The following is a 26087-nucleotide window of genomic DNA, read 5'->3' as shown; positions in this document are numbered from 1 at the left end:
AACTTTTCAAGCTCACTTCCCCAATCTCTAGGTCAAGAAAAGTCTTTCATCACGTGGATTTGAATGTTTATATTTAATCCTTTGTTCCAGCCATCTTGTAACATCTTTGACTGGTCTTTCTTCATAGTACAATAGAATAACCAAGGTGCCATCCACTTTTCATGAAGGCCTAGTTAACTGGAGATATTCTGACTGTACTTTCCCTTTCTAAAGTGGACATACCAACCTGCTATGAGTCCAGCATTGTCACTAGCCCACAGGCAGAGTTCTCACAGAATGACATAAAAGGTATGATGCTAAAAGCCATCATGTTTTCCACTTAGATGTAGCTAAAATTGCTACCTGTAGCAACACTTAAGTCACATATCTTGCATTATTATAAAATAATGTTTGTAGAAGTTTCTCTTTGAAAATTAAAAAGATGCCATCTTAATGTCTAATACTCACTAAAAACTAGTTCATTTGATGAGCAAACTAAAAATTCCTGAGAGTAAAGACAGATACATTTTGAAGAGAGGCAGAGGCAGAAAATGAGAAAAATCTCAAGAACATGAGAGGGGCCTGAAGAAGGCTGTTAGGGACTTAGCATGTCCCCTAACATGAAGCTCTAATTCCCAGTGTGATTGTGTTTAGAGACAGGGGCTTCAGGGAGGTGATTAATCATAAACGAGGTCATAGGAGGAGTCCCTAACCCAGTAAGACTGGTGTCCTTGTCAGAAGAGGAAGAGATGCCAGAACTAGCTCACCCACCCTTCAACCTTCCGTACTGTACACGAGGAAAGACCACGTGAAGACACAGCAAGAAGGCAACCATCCACAAACTGCCAAGAGAGACCTCGCCGCAGACTAGCCCTGCAGCACCTTGACCTTGGACTTCCAGTCTCCAGGACAGCAAGCAAACCAGTCTGTGTTATCTTGTTATGGCAGCCCCAGAAGACAAGGGGAAAACCTGAAAAGCCAAAAATATTAGCAAATCCCTAGCTTCAAAGAAGAAGAAATAAAAAGACAACAGGGAGACAAAAATAAATAATCAAGAAGAAAAAAGGCAAAATTCCCTAATATAAATCCTTGATTTAGTGCTAGTCCAATATGAGTGATAGATAAATCAATAATTCTACCCTTGGGTTGAAGGTGCATTATTCCTAAGCCAGATATATAGAACCCTCTGTACTTCAAATGAATATGCTATTTCAAAATGATTTTAATAATATTTATATAATAGAAAAATCCAAAGGTACTTTATTTTTTAATCCAAACCTTTGGATAAAATTCCAAAAATGTGGGTACCAAATGCTAAATGAAGTTAAGTATCAATGACACTTAGAACAAATTTCACCCAACAGGGAGGTTCTGAAATATCATTTGTGTGTTACAGTGCCAAGTGTTCATGGCCTGCTAGACCTGGAAGTAAACTACAAGATTTGCTCAACCCTCTCCTTTTATACATTTAAATATTTTTTGGACTCAACACCACATTTTAAGATAATTGCTAAGATTATTATTAATTTAAGATACTTAAGGTCATTATTAAGATAATATTATAGTACATTTAGTAGGTTCAACAGACTTCATTGTTTTAAAATGATTGATTTCTAATCAGTCAATTTCTTGAATCAAAATTATTTTCCAACTTAAAGGTAAATTTTAAAAGCATTAAAGGATCAGTCACACGAATAATATAAACATAGGGATAAATGAAGAGATAGACACAGGTATAGATGCAGATTCAAATACAGATATAGATATAGATGTGGCTAGAGAGAGAGTTAGAGAGAGAGAGAGATAAGTGTTTTTCAACCTTTTTTATCGCACTTGAACCTACAGTTAAACTTCCACAGCACACTTAAATTATGTTGATCAAAAAGCAAGAGTAAAATAAAGAATATACTTACCCTGAACTTCTTCGGACGTCTTTTGAAAATAATTTAATTAATAATCTTTAAAACTTTTTGCAGCACACCAGTTGCAATATTCCCCCAATACTCAGGGGAATATGCAGGGAAAATACTCTGCAAGCTCATTTTAGCAGGTTTCCATAAGCCAACTATAGAGAGGCTTTGTTTCACTTTCTCAATCTCTCCATATGGAAGCGCTCAGGAAGGTGGGAGAAGCAGCATGAGCAATCAGTCCTGACTTCAAGTTGCTAACCCACAGCACATGTGCTATAGCTGTGAGACAGTTTAAACCTGGTTCTCTTAAAACCGAGCTCACCTGTATGGAAGAAATATAATATTCATCCCTGATAATTTTGAGGTTTTTTTGAGACTCAGTCTCATTTTGTGGCCCTCAGGAGAGTGCCATGGTGTCACAGGTCACAGCAACCTCAAACTCTTGGGCTCAAAAGATCCTCTTGCCTCAGCCTCCCATGTAGCTGGGACGCCAGCCACAATGCACGGCTTTTTTTTTTTTTTTTTTTTTGCAGTTTTTGGCCTGGGTTGGGCCTGAACCTGCCACCTCCGGGCATATGGGGTTGGTGCTTTGAGCCACAGGTGCTGCCCACAGCTATTATTTTTTAGCTACCAGGTCTCTGGTTCAGGCTGGTCTCAAACTCCTGAGCTCAGGCGATCCACCTGCCTCGGTCTCCCAAAGTGCTAGGATTGCAGGTGTGAACCATCATATCTGGCCATCCCTGAGAATTTTTTATTTTTTTTTCCCCAGGGAAATAAACACAATTCTACCCCAAGACTGTTTTTTCTTTGTTTTATTTTTTATTTAGTTTTTGGTTTATAATTAAGAAAAAGATTAGGATGTATATATTTAACACTGTTGAATTAATAGGTTTCCTGAGCCCATTGGCTAATATGTAACTAATATATACCAACAGAACTGACCAAAGTCGGGATAGCCTGAAAAGTTTGTAAATGTATGCTTTGGAAGAGATTAGTTATCCCCTCTCACATACCAAGACGAAAAGAAGACCGCGTCTACTCTTGATTTATCTTTGAGAATACTGTACGTCTATGTGATACAGGAATAGTATTTTGAACCATGTCTAAATTCTTCCCCAGCCCCATTCTGGCCAGGGTCGCACACAGCCTCAAAGAAAATTAAGATCTCTTGAGCAAAATACCCATAAAATGAGTCAACAGCAGCTTTTGACTTACAGCATAGTATCCTGAGACAGACACAAAGTCACCCTCCAGTCTTTAAAAGGAGACTTTGTTGAAAGGAAAAACAGGGTTATAAATAACAAAACTTGTTTTATAAATCAAGAGTCAAACGAGTGAGCGGCAAGCTCCGCATCTCATTGGCTCTGAGAGGTGTGACCCTACCTGGGGTGCCGCTGTGCAGACACAGGGGAGTCATTCTCGGAGACATGGACATGGTGGGGTGGCCCCCTTGGGCAGGGAGCTGCGGGGAGCCAGCGCTCCTCACTTCCGCAGGGCCTGGGAGTGGTGTGGAAGGAATCCTGAGCTTCCTGTGTCCCCCCCATGTGAAACCCAGCAGGAAGGTGAAGGGCTGTGTGCTTGTGGGATGTATTGAGGGCTGAGAAGTGTCCAGATTTTACGTTATTTGCCAACTAATAAGTTAGACTGCCACTGTTTCATAGATACTGGAAAAAAACCACCAGACTCCTGGGACGGAGATGAAGGTCTGTTTATGAGTCACAGCAGCAGCGGTCACCTGAATATCAATGCCTCTCGTGCTGGTTCCCCAAGTCCCAGTCCCACAGGGAGACAGAAAGGAGACCGCAGGCCACCTGTACCCAGCGTCAGGAGGCGACTCCCTCGGGGTGACTCCCTCCGGGCCGGTGTAAACAGACCCGCTCTCTGCTTGGGAAGGAGACAGCACCTCCACCTCTCAGACTGTGCAGGCTGCAAATACGCTGGGAATGATCTCGGCCTTGCTCACAAGACGTGCAGGTGGGAAGTTGTTTCCCATCAGGGTGAAAGGAGCCACCAGCTGGTTAATGTAGCGAAGGCCAGACTAGGAATCCCCTGGGGGTCACAGTCAGGTCTACGTGGATCTAAGGTTGCTGAGAGCTGAGGTTGGGGCCTGGCTAAATCCCTGGAGCAGTCACGGTGTGTTGCCCATGCTCTGAGGACAGCCCGAGACACGGGCTCCTCCACGGTGAGGTCAGAGGGAGAGGACGAGACAGCCGCTCTGGCCAGAACCCTCATTCATTCCCACAAACGCCATGGGGACGGCTGTGATCTCCCTGCTCCCAGATGTCATCAGGACAAGAGGAGAGAAAAAAGACAGGCATCACCGGGGAAGCAAGAGACTTAACCCAGCAGGGAGTGAAACTCTGAATTGCCAATTTACTCAAATAATACTGAATTAATCTGAAATAAACTCATCTTAAGCGGAAGAACTAAGTTATTTTTTTGCAAGCATTTATACCTTTATTAATAATGAATCCAAACTGGAAGGAACTAGGTTATATTTCATTAGAATGTTTAACCCCACTGCTAAACAGCCTTCACTCCAACATGGATATAAACTCCTAGGAAGTTATAGGTAGACAGTAGCTGTATTTTGCTGTGTGTACATTTTGACCCAACATTACATGTTAAGTTTTGTGCCTTATTATTTAATAGGCCACAATAAACTTGATGTTTATTCCAACGTCAAGTTTTTAAAGGGTATTTTTAGGTTATATAAAAAATACTTTATTTGGAATATTTATGAAATTTAAAAATATTGTAGACAAAAAAAGAGAGAGAGAGAGTAGGTCTTTTGAAGAGTTTAATTGAATTCACAGATGATTCCACAAATCAACTAAGAAAAGTCAGAAGTTTTTCAGCTACAACCATAACCTTTTGAAGTTAATGTCACAGAATGCAAACATGTCCTTTCACAAATTATGCTTTGGAGACATTGTCAGCAGCACAATTCTAGTGTGGCAGGTCATTAATCTGATCCCAGCTTCTAGTCATCTTCGCAAATTCCAATATCCAAACATTTCAGTCACATGACTCTTCTCTGACCTTTCTGTAAAATTTTCCACTTACTTAGTTGAAGCTAGTAGCTAAACTCTGCAGTAAGTGTAAAACTTTCAAGCATTACTTTGGGTTTTTATAAGCAGCCTTCACATTAATGTATATCGTGTCCATTGGTACTATGTAAACAATCCTGGCATGGAAATCCAAAGACCAGATTCTAGTTCTGCCACTTTCCAACTTGGTGATTTTAGACAAATGACAATATCCATGACTCTCAACTTCCCCATCTCTAAAATGTGGAAGATTATTTATCACTAAAACCAATCTCATAGTAGTCACTATTATTGAAACTCACAAATTGATCTCTATAAAATCAGTATTTTGTACAAACACAAATGTCTACCCCAAATTCTCTGTAAAAGAAAATTAAACTGTTACTCATAGCCAAACTTGGCTGAGGAATTCTACTTCCTAAGTAAATGGCATTATTTATGTCTAGAATCTATGGCTCTTTAAGCAAAACTATGAATGGTTAATTTGGGTTTGAAGATGAATAATTTGAAAGGTAAGCCAATGAAATAAAGAGAAGCAAAACTGTACGGCATACTACAATAAGGAAAATTTGCAACTTCTTCCAGCAACTTAAGGGAGAAAGAGAGGAGGGGAGGCAGAGAGAGGAGATCTCAGGAAGATGGCCAGAAACTGTGGCTCTACGTGGAAAGACGTCCAGGGGAAATGGCCAAGTGACTTTATTAGATATGTGTCTCTTATTTGATTTTAACTTATTTGTTGGATAATTTTCTGTGTAATGTGTCATGCACCTAGCCCCTAAGTTTTATTTTAAACCACTGCAGACTCTAGTATGTGTGTGATCATTTGGATGACAAAAGAATGTGGGTGAGGGCCAAAGGCAGATGGTGCTAAGAAGGAAATACCCATAATGGGCAAGAAACATGGCTGGAGGCAAGTGAAGAAAATGTACCTCCCCAGAGCTCCCAAAACTTTTGAAAGAGAATGTGGATTTCTGCTTTTTGTAAGGACAAGAGTTGAGTCATTTTATTTGAATCAAAAAGATAAAATGACTCAAACTACCCTGACAATTAACAACTGTTTTGTCTCAGGATTACCACAAAACAGCATCTCCTAAGAATAGATAGGAAAAAATAATGTTCCAACAGCCAAACGCTTATTTTACCATCATTTCTAATTTGTAGCCCCCATTCATATTTATAGAAATTGTTATAAATATCCAAATTTACATAATTAGTATATAATTTCCCAAATGACGTATTTCACTAGAATTTAGAAGTTGTTGACTTTTAAGGCATTGAAACACTATCATAATTTAAAATTATTTTTCCCAGTTGAGTGCCTGTTGCTCAGTGGTTAGGACACCGGCCACATGCTCTGGGGCTGGTGGGTTCGAACGTGGCCCCAGCCTGCTAAACAAACAAACAAAAAATAGCCGGTTGTTGTGGCAGGCACCTGTAGTCCAGCTACTAGGGAGGCTGAGGCAAGAGAATCGCTTGAGCCCAAGTGTTTGAGGTTGCTGTCAGCTATGATGCCACAGCACTCTACCAAGGTGACAAAGTGAGACTCTGTCTCAGTAAAAATTGAATAAATAAATAAATAAAATACAATTATTTTTTCCTTAGAAAATGCTGAAACCTAGAAAAATAATGCATGAAAATTAGTTTTCATTCTACATCTACATTTTTTTCATTCTACATCTACATTTTTTTCCTTTTTATTTTGCAGAGTAACCACACCACTTGCTGAGGCAATCATGAAGCTATGCTTCTGGGACACAGGCTTCAGTCAATGCTTTTGAGAGGATGGGCGGCTGAGAAAGAGTTCTGATGACCACGTTTGACAAGGCTTTGGTGCATTTTTTCCTGACTGTTGCTATAGTAACTAAGGAAGGTGTAGCAAGTTATAAAATCACCAATGCGTGCTTGCAAAGCATTTCTTAAACTTTCTATTTGTAATAACACGTACCCAAGGTTACTGTGAGAAATCTCCTTTAAATGTCCCTTAATTTGGTGTTGTGATGTTACGATTCTGGCTCCTTCATGTTTCTGTTAATATATAAGAGGGGGAAATGTTCTCATGATCCCAGGAATGTAACATATTAAAAAGTTCCACAAACGAAAAAAGGAAGGCAGTGTAATTTAGAAGAAGAGAGAGAAAAAGGCAGGTAGAGGGAAAGGGAAAATGTAATACATTTCAAAATGTATAATTCTGTTTAGAACCCATATAGGGCAAACTCCCTGTAGGTATACGTCAAGGCATCAGTACTCCTTAGCCCTAGGAACAAAAGGCAAGATTTGGTCAATTATAGACAGTACAGATACACAATTTCCCCCACACACGTGTTTTTATAGAATTTTGATCCTGTTATGTTCATAGCAAATCCCATACTGACTGATTGGCCTCCGAAAATTTCACCTTAGTTTTTTTCTTACATCACTGGGCGATAATAATAATCGTTGACACTTTAATAGAACATGTATGTGTCAGTATTCATTCTAGGTGATTTACATATATTAGCTCAACAACTAGGAAGGAAATCTAGAAAATCAAATACCTACATATCACACTAGAAATTAGAACTTGGACTTAAAAACAAATTTGAGGTAAGACCAACCTCACTAGTAATTTTGTACTGTTTCACAGATGAGAAAACTAAGGCAATGAGGTTGACTTGTCAAAGTGTTTAATCAAGGTAATGCTGACTACTATAAACACAAATTCTAAAAGGAATGAAGATGTACAGAGAACTCAGTAAGAAAAGAACAAACAGCCTCATTTTGTTGTGGGCAAGAGACTTGAACAGTAACTTCTCTGAAGACGACAGGTGAATGGCCTACAAACACATGAAAAAATGCTCATCCTCTTTAACCATTAGAGAACTGCAAATCAAAACCACTTTGAGATATCACCTAACTCCAGTAAGATTAGCCCACATCACAAAATCTTCAAACTTCAGATGTTGGCATGGATGTGGAGAGAAGGGAACACTTTTACACTGCTGGTGGGATTGCCAACTAATATAACCTTTTTAGAAAGAAGTATGAATTCTCAAGGAATTAAAAGTTGACCTACTATGTGATTCCACAATTCCATTACTAGGTATCTACCGAGGTGAACAAAACTCATTTTAAAGCAAAGACATTTGCACCAGAATGTTTATTGCAGCCCAATTCATAATTGCCAAGTCACAGAAGCAGCCCAAATGAAGAAAAGAAAAGAGGTTGAGGGAACAGGCAGCCAGTGACGAAGTGGCAGAGCCAGGGTTTCCGACCGGGCAGTTGGGCTCCTGGGTTCCAACTCGTGATCACAGAGCTACACAACCGCAAGCCTGTGCTTTCTTTGCTACTTTTTCTCCTTCAAATCTAAAATAGCCTCCTTAAATAAACACAATCTACATCTAGTAATCACACCATTCCCAGATGACTTCCAAGCCAGGCAAACGTGAATGACTGTACGTGCTTGTCCTCCGATTCCCACTATTCTGGCATGCTCTAACTAGAAACGGCTTTGTCCAGTTCCTGATCCTCATTGTAGTGTGGGCCATAGCACCTCTTTTTTCAATTCGAAGAAACGTACTCATCTTTTCACTATCTCAAACTAAGAACAATGTCTTCTTGATGCTTCTTTCACAGTACCCACCCCAATTTTCCATTTACTGTAAACTGACTTGTTTTTAATCAATTATATCAAAATGAAAATGTTGTTTATTGCAGCACTATTCACAATAGTTAAAATATGGAAGCAACCTAAGTGTCTATCAACAGATTAATTGATAAGGAAAATGAAGTATATATTCCTGATGGAATATTATCAGCCATAAAAAAGGAAGGAAGTTTCCACATTAGCAGGAACATGGATGGAACTAGAGAACATGGTGTTAAAGGAAATAAGCCAGGCACAAAGTGACAGATATGTGGCAACTATATACAAGAGTTCCAGTTCCCTAACCTCATTAATTATCATTTGTGGGGGGTTTAGCATAGCCAGACTAACAGGCTTTTTTTTAGCATAGCCATTCTAACAGATATCTCATTATAGTCTTGATTTGCTGAGTTCCAAATAGTTACCTGGAATCTATGACCACACCTACCTGGGCATCCTTACTGCAGTCCTGTCTGACAAATGTGAAACATTTCTAATGACTGTCTTTGTGCTTTGCAATTATCTTTTGAAGCAACTTGTATTCAAAGTATCATGTAGAATGCCTATCAGAGGGTGGCACCTGTGGCTCAAAGTGGTAGGGTGCCGATCCCATATACTGGAGGTGGTGGGTTCAAATCCAGCCCTGGCCAAAAACCACACACACTAAATAAATAAATAAATAATCAGTTTAAAAAAATGCCTATCAGAATTTAGCATGTTAATTTATTTTTTAAAATTGTATATCTTTTATTAAGTAGTGAGTCATAGCAATGATACAAATAAGACAATCAGAATGGCTTGAATTAAGTTATTTCTTTGTAACTTCTGTTTGAATAACTACGTGTAATGTGTTATTCTATCTGGACTCAAAAATTTTTGCTGAGCAACTCATATAGACAAAGTTAATCAGGATTTTTATTCTCTACTATTTTCATTCTCTACTGAAAAGCTTTTTTTCTTTTCTTTTCTTTTCTTTTTTTTTTTTTGAGACAGAGCCTCAAGCTGTTGCCCTGTGTAGAGTGCTATGGCATCACAGCTCACAGCAACCTCCAGCTCCCAGGCTTAAGCAATTCTCTTGCTTTGGCCTCCCAAGTAGCTGAGACTACAGGCAACCCCCACTATGCCTGGCTATTTTTTTTTTTTTTTGGTTGTAGTGTTTGGCAGGCCTGGGCTGGATTTGAACCTGCCAGCTCTGGTGTATGTGGCTGGTGCCTTAGCCGCTTGAGCTATAGGTGCCGAGCCAAAGCTTTTTTTTCTTTTTCATAACATATTCTATCTCCCATTTTTTAAGCACTTTAAATGACCGATCAGATATCTGATTAATGAAAGGCAAAGAAAAGGAAAAAATAATGCTATACATGAAATAAAAAGGAATCCTTGAAAGAGTAGTTGTTCCCTGGCAAGATCTGTTATATTTGGCTGGTAATCAATATAAGAAAACATCTCAAAACAAAGATTCTTTATGTCACCTAAAAATTTGTAAAAATGGGTTACTAGGTATGTATTTTGTTCCTAACACTGCAAGTAGTGATTTTTAATTAAGTTATGGTCTTGTTAAAGCCTAAATTTTAAGTAATGTCATATTGTCCAGATTGCCTCATATGGAAAAGAATTATTAGATTCACAAGTCAAAAGTTAATAGTTGCTGGAATTTTGAAAGGCCCATCTAAATGACCTTGAGGCTAGCCATATATCTATTTGCACTTTTCCATCTTCTGAGGATAGATTGAGCTTTAGAAATAGCCAGAACTATTTAAATCCAAGTCTAAGGAATAAATTGGGTGACCAAGCTGGAAAACATATTTTTACCAAAAAATGAGGTTGTAAATGTAATACTGAGGCTGAAGTTTTGAGCATTTCATGAACTGTTTCTTAAAAGCAATTTCTCAATAGGCATTCCTCAAATATTCTGAGCAAAATGTAAGATTCATCTAAAAGAGATGTTCAGTCTGAATGTTTGCAGTCTGGAATATTTGTTATGTGCGTATATGTATATTTTTAAAATATGCATCAATCATATTTAATAATTTGGGTAATTATTTATAAGTTACTTAAATTAGTTCCTCATAAATTTTACACTTCCTTTATTTCTTTCTCAATTTCTTTTCTTTCTTCCTTCATTTTTACTTTTTCTTCTTTCTTCATTCATATTTTTCATGATTTCCCATTTCTATTTATACCCTAAAGTTAGTTCCTTACTGAAACTTCAGGTTACAGCCTTGCCTTAAACAGCCATACTTAAGAGTTAAACAGCCTCTATTTCTTTAACTTGTCTTATTTTTCTTCATAGCAAAAGTTTGTCTCTCTGGCATTGAATTTTATCTTTATCCAATTATCATATTTCTTTCCTCTAAAATATAAATTTAATGAATACAGAAACTTTGTCTTTTTCACTTACTGCTGGGTCTCCACCACCCAGATAAGAGCCTGGTAAGGAGCATCTGCTTAATAAAAGTTTGGCGAATAACTGCTTGAAATTTGTATTAGGAAAATACATTTGTAGTTTAATGTCTAAAATACATTTTGGAAATGAGATAAGACTGCATGTAAAATCATTGCCTATCTTTTATCATATTATTTTTATATATCTTTATGTTTTTTCTTAGCTAAAATGATAGCCATGGTAATTGTTACCAACATTTTATCTAATAAAAAATGAACACAGCTATGAGTCTAAGGATTATGTTAAAATCAAATTTCTTAACTTGTCTCTCATCTTTCTTAAGAAAATAGTTTGAACTGAAGGAAAACTAGTAGCAATTTACAGGTGAGGTGGCCATTTCATGATCAGTGGTTGGGTACTATTTTAAAATGTATGTTTCCATAGGAAAGCACCCTTGTAGGTAAAACCAAACACACTCTGTCTTTTTGTGGTATTTTCCTTAGTTCAATTAACCATCAAGATACACCCTACCCAAAACTACACAGGCTAAAGACAAGACTTTAAAAACAATTATCAACCAATTTTAGTTTCTCTTGAATTAATTCTTAATCCTGGTTTGAACTGGTAGCTGTCCAAGGTATTTTGTTGCATGTCAGAGTATGTTCTAATACTATTTGAAAAATATTTCTGCCAAATCAGCTGCTCTTTGCCTTTTTTTTTTTTTAATTGCTGCATTTATTTTATCTTCTTTTTTTTTTTTGGCCAGGGCAGGTTTTGAACCCACCATCTCTGGCATATGGGGCCAATGCCCTACTCCTTTGAGGCACAGGCACCACCCTATTTTATCTTCTTTTATTTTTCTTTTTGTTTACATATACATGTGTTTATTAGGTTTCCATTTTTTGCCTTCTCAAAATTAAAAAGGCTTGAAATTTAATAACAATAACAATGTTTAGGATAAAGACTAGAAACAAAAACCTCGTAAAGAATGAACAAACATAAATACATTAAGAAAAGAAATCAGGGTGGCGCCTGTGGCTCAAGGAGTAGGGCGCCGGTCCCAAATGCTGGAGGTGGTGGGTTCAAACCCAGCCCTGGCCAAAAACCACAAAAAAAAAAAAAGAAAAGAAATCAGACGATTGCTGCATTGAAATATTAAGCTGTAATAATAATAATGCAAAGAGAGTAACATTCATATTGTCAAATAAGAGTATATCTATTATAGAATGCTTTGACTCAGAGATTCAGTATGGAGTCATCAGTTAACTTATTTTTTTAAAGTCTCAAAAAATAGACAACTCATATTTATAAATAAAAGTAAGAGATAATTTCAAAAAAACAGATCATGACAAATCTTAAATACAACAGAAAAAGAAGAAATACTTCAAAATCATTCTATTTGATCTGGATACACCTGATATTAAAATTGGAGAAAATATATTATTATAAATGGGTAATTACAAACATATTTACTTATAAATGAGGATGAAATATCCTAAACAACATATTAACAAGTTTAATTATAAAAACAACATATTAACAAGTTGAATTAGAAATTAAGAATTAAGTAATGCACTTTGGTCAAAATTAAATTCAATTTATGTGAGAAGTAGTCACTATTTTCTTTTCTTTTCTTGTATTTCTTTTTCTTCTTTTCCTTTCCCTTACCCCCTCCCTCCTTCTCTGTCTGGTCTCCCCTTCCCCCATGAGTCACCATGTCATAAATTGTCATTAATTGTCCTCATATCAAAATTGAATACATAGGATTCATACTTCTCCTTTTCTGTGATGCTTCACCAAGAATGTGTTCCACCTCCATCCAGGTTAGCACACATGCTGCAAAAGCTCCATTTTTATGGCTGAATAATATTCCATGGTATACATATACCACAACTTACCCATCCATTCCTGGGTTGAAGGACATTTAGGTTGTTTCCACATTTTAGCGATTGTAAATTGAGCTGCGATAAACAGCCTAGTACAAGTTTGATAAAACTTTATGATAAAAGGATTTTTTCCCTTCTGGGTAGATGCCCAGTAATGGGATTGCAGGATCAAACAGGAGGTCTAGGTTGAGTTCTTTGAGGTTTCTCCATACTTCCTTCCAAAAAGGTTGTATTAGTTTGCAGTCCCACCAGCAGTGTAAAAGTGTTCCTTTCTCTCCACATCCGTGCCAGCATCTGCAGTTTTGAGATTTTGTGATGTAGGCCATTGTTGCGGGGGTTAGGTGGTTTTAATTTGCATTTCTCTAATAATTAGGGATGATGAGCATTTTTTCATATGTTTGCTAGCCATCTGTCGTCTTTAGAGAAGATTCTATTTATCTCTGTTCTCCATTCATGTATGGGATTGTTGGTTTTTTTCTTGTGGATTAATTTAAGTTCTCTGTAGATCCTAGTTATCAAGCTTTTGTCTGATTCAAAATATGCAAATATCCTTTCCCATTGGGTAGGTTATCTGTTTGCTTTGGTTGTTGTCTCCTTAGCTGTACAGAAGCTTTTCAGTTTAATTAAATCCCATTTGTTTATTATTGCTGTTGTTGCAATTGCCATGGCAGTCTTCTTCATGAAGTCTTTCCCCAGGCTGATATCTTCCAGTGTTTTTCCTATGCTTTCTTTGAGGATTTTTATTGTTTCATGCCTTAAATTTAAGTCCTTTATCCATCTTGAATCAATTTTTGTGAGTGGAGAAAGGTATGGGTCCAGTTTCAGTCTTTTACATATAGATATCTGATTCTCCCAACACCATTTATTGAATAGGGAGTCTTTCCCCCAGTGGATGCTCTTGTTTGGTTTATCAAAGATTAGGTGGCTGTAAGTTGTTGGTTTCATTTCCTGGTTTTCTATTCAATTCCAAATGTCTATGTCTCTATTTTTGTGCCAGTACCATGCTGTCTTGACCACTATGGCCTTGTAATACAGCCTAAAATCTGGTATGGTGATACTCCCAGCTTTGTTTTTATTACTAAGAACTGCCTTAGCTATATGGGTTTTTTTCTGGTTCCATACAAAATTCAAAATCGTTTTTTCCAAGACTTGAAAGTAGGTTGTTGATATTTTAATAGGGATGGCGTTGAATCGGTAAATTACTCTGGGAAGTATAGACATTTTAACAATGTTGATTATTCCCAGCCCAGAGCATGATATGTTCTTCCACTTGTTAATACCTCTGCTATTTCCTTTCTTAGGGTTTCATAATATTCTTATAGAGGTCCTTCATTTCTTTTGTTAGGTGTATTCCTAAGTATTTCATTTGCTTTCGAGCTATGGTGAAGGGAGTTGAGTCTTTAATTAACCTCTCATCTTGGCTGTTGTTGGAGTATACAAAGGCAACTGACTTGTGGACATTGATTTTATATCCCAAGATATTACTGTAACATGAAATACCAGTCCAGAGTAACCCCTTCTAGGGATCACGAGGTAGCTATAGGAGAGGATTCCTCCTATAAACAAATGTTAGAAATGACATAAGGGGAATTTAAAATACAGATGATGAAAATAATGAAGGAAATTGCTGAGAAAGTGAAAAATAACCAAAAGGAAATCCAAAAACAGAATCAAATAAGAAATAAAAGATATGAAGAATATAGAAAGGATATAGCAGGGCTAGAGGAACTGAAGCAGTCAATTAGTGAACTTAAGGATGCAATAGAAAGTATCAACAACAGATTAGATCATGCAGAGGAAAGAATCTCAGAGGTAGAGGATAAAGCTCTTGAGATAACTCAGATAGTTAAAGAGGCAGAAAAGAAGAGAGAGAAAGCAGAACGTTTACTGACAGAATTATGCAACTCTATGAAACATTCAAACATATGAGTTATAGGCATCCCAGAAGGGGAAGAAGAATGCTCCAGAGGAATAGAAGCCATTCCAGAGAATATTATAAATGAAAATTTCCCAAATATCACCAAATATTCTGACATACTCCTTTCAGAGGGATATCAGTCCCCTGCTCACCTTAATTTAAATAGAGTTTCTCCAAGGCACATTGTGATGAATCTATCTAAAGTCAAGACAAAAGTAAAGATTTTGCAAGCTGCCAGGAGTAAGTGCCAACTGACCTACAAGGGCAAATCTATCACGGTGACCGCGGACTTCTCTAATGAAACTTTTCAAGCCAGAAGACTATGGTCATATGTCTTTAATCTACTTAAACAGAACAATTTCCAGCCCAGAATTCTATATCCCACTAAGCTAAGCTTTAAAATTGATAGAGAAATCAAATATTTTATTGATATGCAAACATTGAGGAAATTTGCCACAACAAGACCAGCTTTACATGAAATATTTCAATCTGTTCTACACATTGACCATCACAATGGACCTTTGGCAAAGTAAGCACCAAAAAATTAAAGGACAGAACCTAGTTTCCACAATTATGCAAAACACAAAACTAAGCAATGGACTTTCATGAAATAAGATGAATAGAATGCTACCACACTTATCAATTATCTCAATAAATGTCAATGGCTTTGGGTAGCGCCTATGGCTCAAAAAAGTAGGGTGCTGGCCCCATATGCCGGAGGTGGCAGGTTCAAACCCAGTCCCAGCCAAAACTGCAAAAAAAAAAAAAAAAAAAAGTCAATGGCTTGAATTCTCCACTGAAGAGGCATAGATTGGCTGATTGGAGTAATGTTCTTTGCCTTTTTGTATTGCCTATATCTTGGGAATATAATGAAGGCAATTCAGCTCATTTTTTTTAAGAAAAAATCACAGATGTACACAGATCTTTACACACAGTTTTGGGGGGTGTTTTGGACCATTCTCCTCCCCTGCTATGAAGTCCATGGTCACCTTGTCAAGAACGTCTGAATAACAAAGAGGTGATTATGTTTAAGCCTTTAGAGTCTGTTGGATAATTTATTTTACAAACTTTTTCCCAAGGAGGTAGAACATTAAATTGTTCATAGACTTGTTTCATATAAATTAAGCATTTCCGTTTTCTTGAATTAGACTAAGAATCCAAGCAAAAACTTGAGAACTGGAAGAAGAGGCTCCGCTAAGGCATTATTTTATGCTTTTATTTTTTATTTAAAAACATAGTTAGAAGTCAGCAGTTGAAGCTTGAATTACTTTCTTGCCTTGTAAGGGTAAATGTAATTTTTAACTCAAGAGGAATAAATGGGACATTCTCACCTTTGATAAATGATAAGAACACGCGAAACTTCCATTAGCATAGCTGGTAAGAGGCAGACTGGGCTTATGGTTCTGTTGCATTTCACATATAAATCCTTAATTAGCAAAGTGAAGAAAAGGGACATTTTGATCCCGAGGTAGTAGAAAGGCCAAAGGGAGTTGAGTGTACTGTGTTGTAATTATGTTTCTCTCTCAAGTAACGATTTTCAGTTGGAGCAAACCGTTACCAAAATGAACATAGACTGAATCCCTGGGAAGTAGCCTGCTGGACCACATTGTCCACACCAGACTTTGGAGTGATAAACTTCACCTTGGCTTCTCTCGGATATTTTCTTTCTCCTTGGGCTTTTTCTAGATAGGAGGAAAAGGGAAATGCCTGTAATGGCAGCAGCTACACATTGACAGCTTCGCCAGAGGACATGTCCCCTGAATTGTGAATAAGCTGAGGTTTTCCCAGGGCTGCTGGGAATGGATGGCAGGATTTTTTCAAAACAGAGTCAGTGATTTCATCCTCCCTGTCAGCTGCATGCTTCTCCTCAGTGCACCGCCCAGGATGTGGCAAGAGGAGCCTGGTGCCAGGGGGAAGGCTGGGTGGCAGGATAGCTCCTCTTTCGCAAATGGGCTATGAGGGGAAAGGTGTGTATGCACCCCAATTCCTCTGCCTCCACCTTCACAGAGTAGATACCTAATGCCAACAGTTTCTTAGCAAACGTTTTACAACTTAAAAGTCAAAATGTCCACTGAGAAGACATTTATTTTGAATACATTGATGATGACATTCAGGAAAGGGACATATTGGACCACAAATTTAAAAACCCTATGAAAGTCCGTTGTAGAGATCAGGAAACTTGAGTTTGTTTTCACATCTTCATTCTCCTCTGTTTTCTTAAAATTTTAGTTTTGAATTAACAGATAGCATTTTCATAGCCTCCTCTGTCTTATCTCAGTCTATATTTTAGTCCTTGGAATTTAGATGACTATGAATTATGTTTTTAATAAATATTTTTATAGCCCCTGTTTTCTTTTTCTGAAGTTTTTTCAGAAGAGACCATTCATAAGAACCATTGTATGTGTCAGTAATAATCTGAAAACTCAAGCGAGCATGGCCACTCTTAGTTTACATTTTTTTCTTCAATATGACCATGTGTATTAAATCACAGAATCCCACACAAGGAGATTTTAACTTTGAAAGTTCTACTCATTTCGTGCTGGCTGAGCTTGGGAGACCTGACTTACGGATGTGGCAAATTTTTTCCATTTAAGTATTTAGTGAAATTTGTCTCAAAAATATCCAAGTAATCACTGCGATCTTTCGCTGGCATGAAAATCCTGAAGAGCTCAGAATTTTACAGTCATGATCTAAGAACTATACAGATTAGTGATGTAAAAGTTGGTTTCTTTTCCAAAGAAAAGCTGGGAAATGTTTGGAAAACACTTTTTTTATTAAAACTTCCAAACTAAGACTTAGAATACAGTTTTTAAGAAATGAACACTTATGGGCGGCGCCTGTGGCTCAGTCGGTAGGGCACCGGCCCCATATACGGAGGGTGGCGTGTTCAAACCCGGCCCCGGCTGAACTGCAAACCAAAAAATAGCTGGGCGTTGTGGTGGGCGCCTGTAGTCCCAGCTACTCGGGAGGCTGAGGCAAGAGAATCGCCTAAGCCCAGGAGTTGGAGGTTGCTGTGAGCTGTGTGAGGCCACGGCACTCCACCGAGGGCCATAAAGTGAGACTCTGTCTCTACAAAAAAAAAAAAAAGAAAGAAATGAACACTTACATATGATGCACAGTTGTTTTACTAATAATAAATGTTCAACAATTTATCTTGCACAGTTAGGTAATCTCTGGACTAATTTGCATATAAATTCATTTATGTGACAAATGTTTATTTAGAACCTATCATGCCTTAAACAGTACATCGGTTTGGTGGGGTTCTCAAAAGTATATCAAACATGCAACCTTTGAAGAAACATACAAGCCCACTCAAGAGAAAAACTCAATTCAATTCAAGATGGTTAGGGAGGGGAAGGATGTGGGAGACAAGAGGGGAGAGAGGTGGGGCTTGGTGTGCTTCATGGGCGCAGTAGGGGGATACACAGCACACCTCCCGCCTCTCGGGGCGGAACACAACCACAACAAGGACTGTAACTAACCAATGCAAACATTGTCACCTAATTCTTTGTACCCTCAAATTAACCTGAAATTTTAAAAAATGAAAGAAAAAATAAACGTATCAGGGAAGATCATCCCTACAATGTGTACAATGAGTGAGGCAGACACAAGAGGCAAAGGACAATGGGAATGACACCTGGTTTGGGGGTGATAAGAGCAGAGTCCCAGGTGGATGCTGGGGAGTAGGTTCTGGAAGTTGGACAAGAGAAGATAAAAGCTTATGCAAGAACACTTGAGTGTGAACTCGCCTGACATTCAGCAGGATATTCAGAGTCAATCTAATGTTTACCACCTGCTGGGGCCACCACGTGTTCAGGGTCCTCAGAAGAAGGTTGATCTTAGGACTGCCGAACAATTTGTAAATCGAATATAAAAGAACACTATCTGATGCTTCAAAGAGTTACTTGAGGTCTTTTCCTGAGGACTCTTCTATAAGATATTTAGAAATCTATCAGGTGATTCTCTACACTGTCTTCCCCCAAAAAACTAACTTCACAATAGCCTACAAGAAGTCTTGAAAAAGGGTCAGTGCCAATCTAGCCAGGAGGAGGTATAATGCAGCTTTTGCAACAGCTTGATAGATTAAAAACACTTTCCTTCAGCTCTAAAATATTTTTTCCTTGAAAAGCTTGCCAGTCATAATTTTCTTCAATAATAAAATTCTTTATAATTGTTAAAAGAAAAAAAAGTATTGGGGTTCAATCTCCTAAATCAAGAGTGAAACACAATAGTCATTCTTTCATTTATTTTTTGAAACATATTTGAGTTGGGAATATTTATTATATACTAAATATTGTGCAGAGCTTGAGTTACAAAATAAACATGAAAAGCTCTTTCCTTCAAGAAATCCACAAATGGGAGGATATAGATGATAAAATCCCAGTGCCTGGAAGCCATGGTTAAATATAACCCATGAAAAGGAGGATCCAAGTGGCATGACTGACAGCCAGAACTCCCTGAGAGAAAAGTGCATTTCCAGGTTTCTCTCCAAGACTAAAGTAACCTATGAGATTTATGGAAATTTCGAGACTTTCATCTTCATAGTGATTGAGAATGATAACCTAGAAACTGAAATTGAGCTGTCTCAGGGACTAGAAGTAAATGTTGGGGTTAAGTAAATGAAGGCACACAGTCAACAGAGCCAAATTATCTCCTTATTTCTCCTATTGATTTTACCTTGGACTTACACATCCATTTTCCGAAGAAAAATATTTATGATTAACCTGTTTCTCTCTCCCTTTTAATAAAAAAGGAGATCAGAGTCATGATCTAGTGTAGTCACGAGCACACACTATGTTATCCTCACAGTGCAGAGAACTGAAGACAGGAGGCAAATTTGACAGAGTCAAATTTCCAATATTTCTAGAAATGTATAAAATAGTAATTTTATAGCGTATAAAGTAGATAATTGAAGAGTTCTGTAAGACAAAAACCCAGATGTGTTGTATGCCATTGAGACTGTTGTACTTTTCTAAGTCTGTCAGTACTTTTTTTCTAAAAAACAATATCATATTGTGCTATCTATTTATCTTACCTCACATATATGCGTTCTAACAAGATTTAACTTTCATTTTTAATCTTATAATTCCTTGATGCCTAAAATACAATCTAACACAAGGTTAGTGAACAAATAAAGTTTGGGGAATGGGTGAATAAATTAATAAATAGAACATCTGCGTAGAGAGTAAGATATCAGAAGGTCAGATGGTTTGACCTTCATTCTAACTTGGAGCTGAGTCTTAAAATACAGGAGTTCACTATCCCAAGAGGAGATGAGCATTTGCAAATGTCTGAAGGTATCTATGAGCATAGCATGTCTGGGGAAAGATACAATACTTATTATTATTGTAGAGGGTATACATGGAATTGGTTTAGTTATCACATTGTAAACTAAACATGAGGGAGTAATATGGTAAAAGGTCTTACAGTTCAGGCTACCACATGTAAGCAATGGGAATCAGTGTAAGTTTTCAAATAAAGGAGACAAAAATAGCCTTGATCTCAGAAAAGATTAATTGATAGTAATCTGGAGAAAGAACGGAAGTAGAAAGAGTCTAGAACAAACATTTGAGTTAAAATCAGTCAGAGAGGAGCCGAGAGAAATTGGTAAGTTCATATGACTCTGATCTGTTTATTAAAGGTAGGAGAGAGAAACGGGTTAATCATAGATATTTTAGTTCAGAAAATGGATGTGTAGCTATGATTTAATATCAATAAAAAAAGAAAATGGATGTGTAAGTCCAAGATAAAATCAAGAGGAGGAATAAGGATGTAATTTTTAACATGAAGTGTTCAGATGTCTGCAGGTCATCCTGCAAACATCTATTAGGGAATGGTTGATTCATTAATTTATTCAACAAATATTTACTGAGCATATACTATGTTATCCTCACAATGAAGGGAACTGAAGACATGAGGCAAAAATTACAGAGACTCTTGTTTCAATAAACTCATGATGCAATGTGGACATAAATACAAAAATAAGCAAAGATGGTATGTCATGAATAAGTGGAAGGTGCGTTAGAGTTTCAGGAAATGCAACCTTTAAGTGTGCTGATGAGTTGCCAGTTAAATGTCCAAGGAGGGGCCATCAAGCTAAGACTTGAAAGATGTGTATGTGTTTCCTGGATGAGGAGGTGGATAGGAGCCTTTCGGAAGAAGGTGAAACATATGATGTTCCGCTCAGCAGTGATAGAGCAGAGTGCAGGGAGAAAGTGTTGAGGGGTGAAGGGCCTGCTTATGAGGTTTCTAGCAATTCAGGGAAACTGTACATTTGACAAGATGATGGAGAACTGTGGAAGAAATTTGAGTAGGAAAATGACAAATGAATCAGATTTGCATTGCATGTTGGAAGAAATCAAAACTTTACTAGCAAGTCAGTAAAGAGGGGGCTGCCATATTCATATATATATATATACGTGTATATATATATATATATATATATAGAGAGAGAGAGAGAGAGAGAGAGAGAGAAACAGAGAAACAGAGAGAGAGAGAGAGAGAAACAGAGAGAAAGGGAGAACCTGCATTGCCATAGTGACAGAGGAAGGTAGAGGTGAGGACTGGAAAAATTCAAGGCCCCTAACCTGCTCTAGTGATGTTTGGATAAAGGCAAGTAAGAGGAAGTGAGGGACTGAGTATGGTCTTTGTTCTCAGGTTTAGACAACTGGGTGGTTACTGGTGCCATTTCACCAAAGAGGCAAGATCTCTAGGACAAACCTTTTTCTTTCTTTCTTTCTTTTTTTTTTTTTTTTTGCAGTTTTTGGCCGGAGCTGGGTTTGAACCCCCCACCTCTGGTATATGGGGCAAGCACCCTACTCCTTTGAGCCACAGGCACCGCCCAAGGACAAAGCTTTTAAGACACTTTTTCTCTTGTCAAAAGTAAGACATGAATACAAAATGTACGTTAATACAGTTTTCTCTGAGGAATGCTGAATCAACGGTTTTAAAATCGTAAAAGAGATTAATGCTAAAAAGAACCATTCCATGACAAATCAGAATATGAAATGTCATTTGGATAGTAAAGCAGATCATTATTTTATATCTGACAAGTCTGTAATGGAACAACTGTCCTGAAAATAATATGCCAACAGTTGGCTCCCACTTACCCATCTGTCTTTTTCCAGCTCTCTCTGCTAGCTTTCCTCCGTGAAATTTCTCTGTACATTGATGATTTTCTTGTAGACTCTATCTCCCTGTCATGATCCTATATATTAACTCGCCACTATCTTAACATGAATGATTTATATTCTTGGCCAGAAGAGCCATTTAGAATGTCTACATATATGTTTGGACAGCAATTTTCTTTTTCTTATTTCAGAATAATATGAGGGTACAAAGGAATTTCTTTAGAATGGTGGAACAATGAATGACTGGCAGTGATGTTCACAGTACACATGAGCTTACATGTTGCTTTTCAAGGAGAGGAGATGGTATGCTGCAATCTCAGATGAACGCTGATTTAAGATTCTGATTTTTTGACAATTCACAGAATAAAATGACTAGAAAATGGCATAGTTTAAAATAACTTTCATGACTGTTTCCTTTGATGAGACCCAAGATGATTTTCCACATAATTCTTAGTAGTTGTCAGCCACCTTTCATTCTCCTTTACGTACTTTCATTTTTTCAATAACTATTATATAGAAGACACACAATGGATGAGAGAAGGAGAGAAAGAGATGAAAAAGAGAGAGTGAAAAAAGAAGGAAGGAAAGGAGGGAAGGCGGGAAGTAGAGGGAAGAAGGAAAGAGAGAGTTAAGAGGGGAGGGAAGAAAAGAAATATTCTGTATTTTTAGTAAAATGTTGGTCTTATCTAATTGCTATCTCTTTTTTAAATTTTATATGACTTACTTTTCAAGATAAAGTATGGCTTGATAAAAAATGATCCATTGAATGGTCTTCAAATAATTAACATTCTGCTAAATATTTGGGATCCAGTTTTCTGTATTGCTTCATTTCCCATATCAGGAGAAATCAAAGTATATTTAATTATTTAAATAATGAAATATTGAAAAACTACATTTGGAATTGATAGTTTTATGGACAAATAAATGTTTAGAAATGTCTAATATTTTAAGGTTGTTTCTTTAAACAAAAAGCAATAAACTCTTAAATTTTTGAATTAGGTATAAAAGAAAATCTATTCTAATTTTGTTAAATAATGTGCATTATAAAGCAATTGTCATTAGTAATTACTTGTCAAAAATCTCATTAATGCCATCATTAGCACTGTCATTAACCAATTCCAAGTTCCTCATGTTGTTGTGACCCTCAACCATAAAATTATTTTCATTGCTACTTCATAACTGTAATTTTGCTACTGTTATGAATCATAATGTAAATATCTGATATGCAGGAGACCCCCAAAGCGGTCGTGACAGAGAGATTGAGAACCCCTGTGATAGACAGACAGATAGATAGGGCAGTAAAGAAGGAAATAGTGATATAAGAGAAAATTTATATATATGAGATAGTAAGGAAACTTGCTGTCATAGTATACATATATATAGATAGATAGATGTCCATAAAGTTCGTTTACAATTTAAAAGTGTCAAATATATATATATGAAACAATTAGGAAACTTGCTTTCATAGTATCAAAGAATAGGGCTTGCTTCCTAGAGTGTGGAATTGGGTGATCATTTGAATCTAACCCACATGAATCTTCACTCCAGGGTCCCACTATTAATATGATACTGCTTCCTTCTCTGCCTATATTAGTCAAGATTCTCCAGGGAAACAATTCAGGAAATATGTATATATGGAAATTTATTATAGAATTGGCTGATACAATTATGGAGACCAGGAAGTCCCATGATACACTGTCTACAAGCTGGAGAACAAGCAGAGCTGGTGGTGTGATTAGTTCATGGCCTGAGAAGGAGGGCAGGGAGTGCCATTAGTACAGCAGTTCTCAACCTGTAGGTCGTGACCCACATTAACTGTATTAAAGGGCTGAGGCTTTAGGAAGGTTGGAGAACCACTGCATTAGTATAAGTCCCAAAGTCCCAAGGGCTGAGAAACAGGAACTTTAATGTCCAAGGGCAGGTGGAGATGAATGTCTCAGCTCAGAAAGAGAGGAAAAAGTTCTCCTTCCTCTATCATTCTGGTCTGTTCAGATTCTGAAAGGATTGGATCACCCACCCACATTGGTGAGGGTGGATCTTCTTTACTCAGTGTACTGATTCAAATACCATTCTCTTCTGGCAACACCCAGACATAATGATGTTTTACCATCTATCTGGGCATCCCTTAGCCCAGTCAAATGACACATAATTGTCACCCTCATGCTGCCTATCACCTTCCCTTTCCCTCTGCTAACTGATTTCTTCACTATTTCCTCTGTATGTTTGCTTGAGTATGATCCAGAAAGATACAAATTCTAGCCTAGGGATTGAAGCAATTTCAAAACATATTGAAAACTCTGAGAGGTTCTAATGGGAAATATACATCTGTTCATTCCAGAGTTATTCAAGCTTAGTGGAGCCCTTTTTCTAAGCAAAGTCTATTAACATCCTGCAAAACTAATATACGAAATTAACTTGTGTTTGGGAAATGTTTTCTTAACTCATGGCTTTCTTCCTTACTGCTTTATTTATCCTTGAAAGAAAGCAATCAGTAATTACTTATTAATGGCATTTAGCATCACAGATATACAATTATTCCACCAAAGTTCACCTTCACCTGAATCTTTAAGTTTCTTTGTAATCATACTTTCTATGGTGTGTTATATAAGTTATGTATCGGCCCCATGTTCAGAAACTACTCATTTGCCACTATGCTTCAAGTAGTCAGCTAAGCCTTCCTGGAGTCAAAAGAATCTTGTGGGATCACAGAACATAAGCCAAACATCAAGCAAACTTCAAAAAAAGTAATGAAACTCCAGTTGACTCTAATGGAATGAATCCTAGTTCATGGAATAATTACTATATTAAATACTCTATGATAATCCATATCAAAAAAGTTGCTTTGAAAGTCAACTAAAGTGCTTACTTGACCCAAAACATCTGGCCCAGCTCTATAATATAACCAATTTAAATTACAATTACTAAGAGGGAAAAGAAGAGACAAGGACCAGCCTCTTACATTCTCATGAGGCCAATGTCAGAAAAAGCTATAAGGAAACATCAAGTGTGGACCTTGAAAGTTTGAACAAAATGTGTTGGGGAAGCAAATAACCAGGGAAATATTTCAAGCTCCTGCAAGTTCACAATGACCTGTGAACTTCGGTTTCCCCACCTCCTGAGCATTCACTTCTGTTGAAGTGCTTTCAAATATCCTCCAAGTCACATCCAAAAACTCCAAGGATTTGAATGTTTCAAATGTTTGGCTCTAGTTGCCCCAGAGTCATGCCTAGTTCCTCCTGGACACGGCCCCCAGGGCAGGTCCTCCTGGTTTGTAGTATGTGTGGATTCTTCGATCTAAACATAGGCATCCCCAGGCCCAGGACTAACTCAACTTGTTTTCATTTTCAATTTGAGATTTTGTACACTGTGTTGCTCCTAAATCATTTAAGGAAGCTCACACAGCTTTTCCATTTTTCAAACTTTCCAGGTCAAGTAGCTCTGATTATGCCCAATGGGTGCTGAGTAAATATAGGGGAGTAGACTGTTCTCTTATTCCCAATATAAAAAAGGAATGAAATATATAACTTCAAGCAGTATGCACAATACTTTCTGCAATTGGAAGATTTTATTAAAAAAGAAAAGAATAAATACCCATAACTGCCTGTTTATGGAATGATGATTTAGCTAAAAAATTGAATTTGTACAAGAGAATTGGAAAATGCTTTGTGGGAGGAGGGGGGGGAAGCTGATTAGCTGTACACTTGAAATCATTTGCATAACTCTGTTTTTATACATTGCATTTTAATTGATTCTAGGCAAAAACCATTGTCTCCCAGACTCTATAGTTTCAGGCTGCAGAGTGTACAGGAATGATAATAAGGCATCGGAGATTAGAACAAGCCACTCCTGCAGGAGAAAAAGAAAGCAGGGAAACTAAAATTTGTATTGCACTAAGATGACCCCCAAGAAGAACCCCGAGACTGAACACCTGGGAATGAAGAATGAAGATGCTCGTTAAAAGAATTAAGAACAGGCATTTCAAAAGTCAGAAATATATGTTCTTCTGCAAAGATAAGTGCTTAAGGGTTTAATTTTGAGTTTGAAATGGAGCAAAATCAGAAGGTACTGTCCTCCACAGGCTTGGGAACAGGCAAAGTTAAAGAGTTTCAGCCCAAGCTCCAAACAGTGGCATTTAGAGAAGGCATTGGCTTTGAAAAAACAAACCACAGTGACAGACTCAAGCATATCCTGAAAGTATCCCAAACACTG

The sequence above is a fragment of the Nycticebus coucang genome, chromosome 19 (genome assembly GCF_027406575.1).
Source record: "Nycticebus coucang isolate mNycCou1 chromosome 19, mNycCou1.pri, whole genome shotgun sequence".
NCBI classification, from domain to species: Eukaryota; Metazoa; Chordata; class Mammalia; order Primates; family Lorisidae; genus Nycticebus; species Nycticebus coucang.
The sequence above is the reverse complement of the archived record's forward strand: the minus strand, read 5'-3'. Positions refer to the sequence as shown.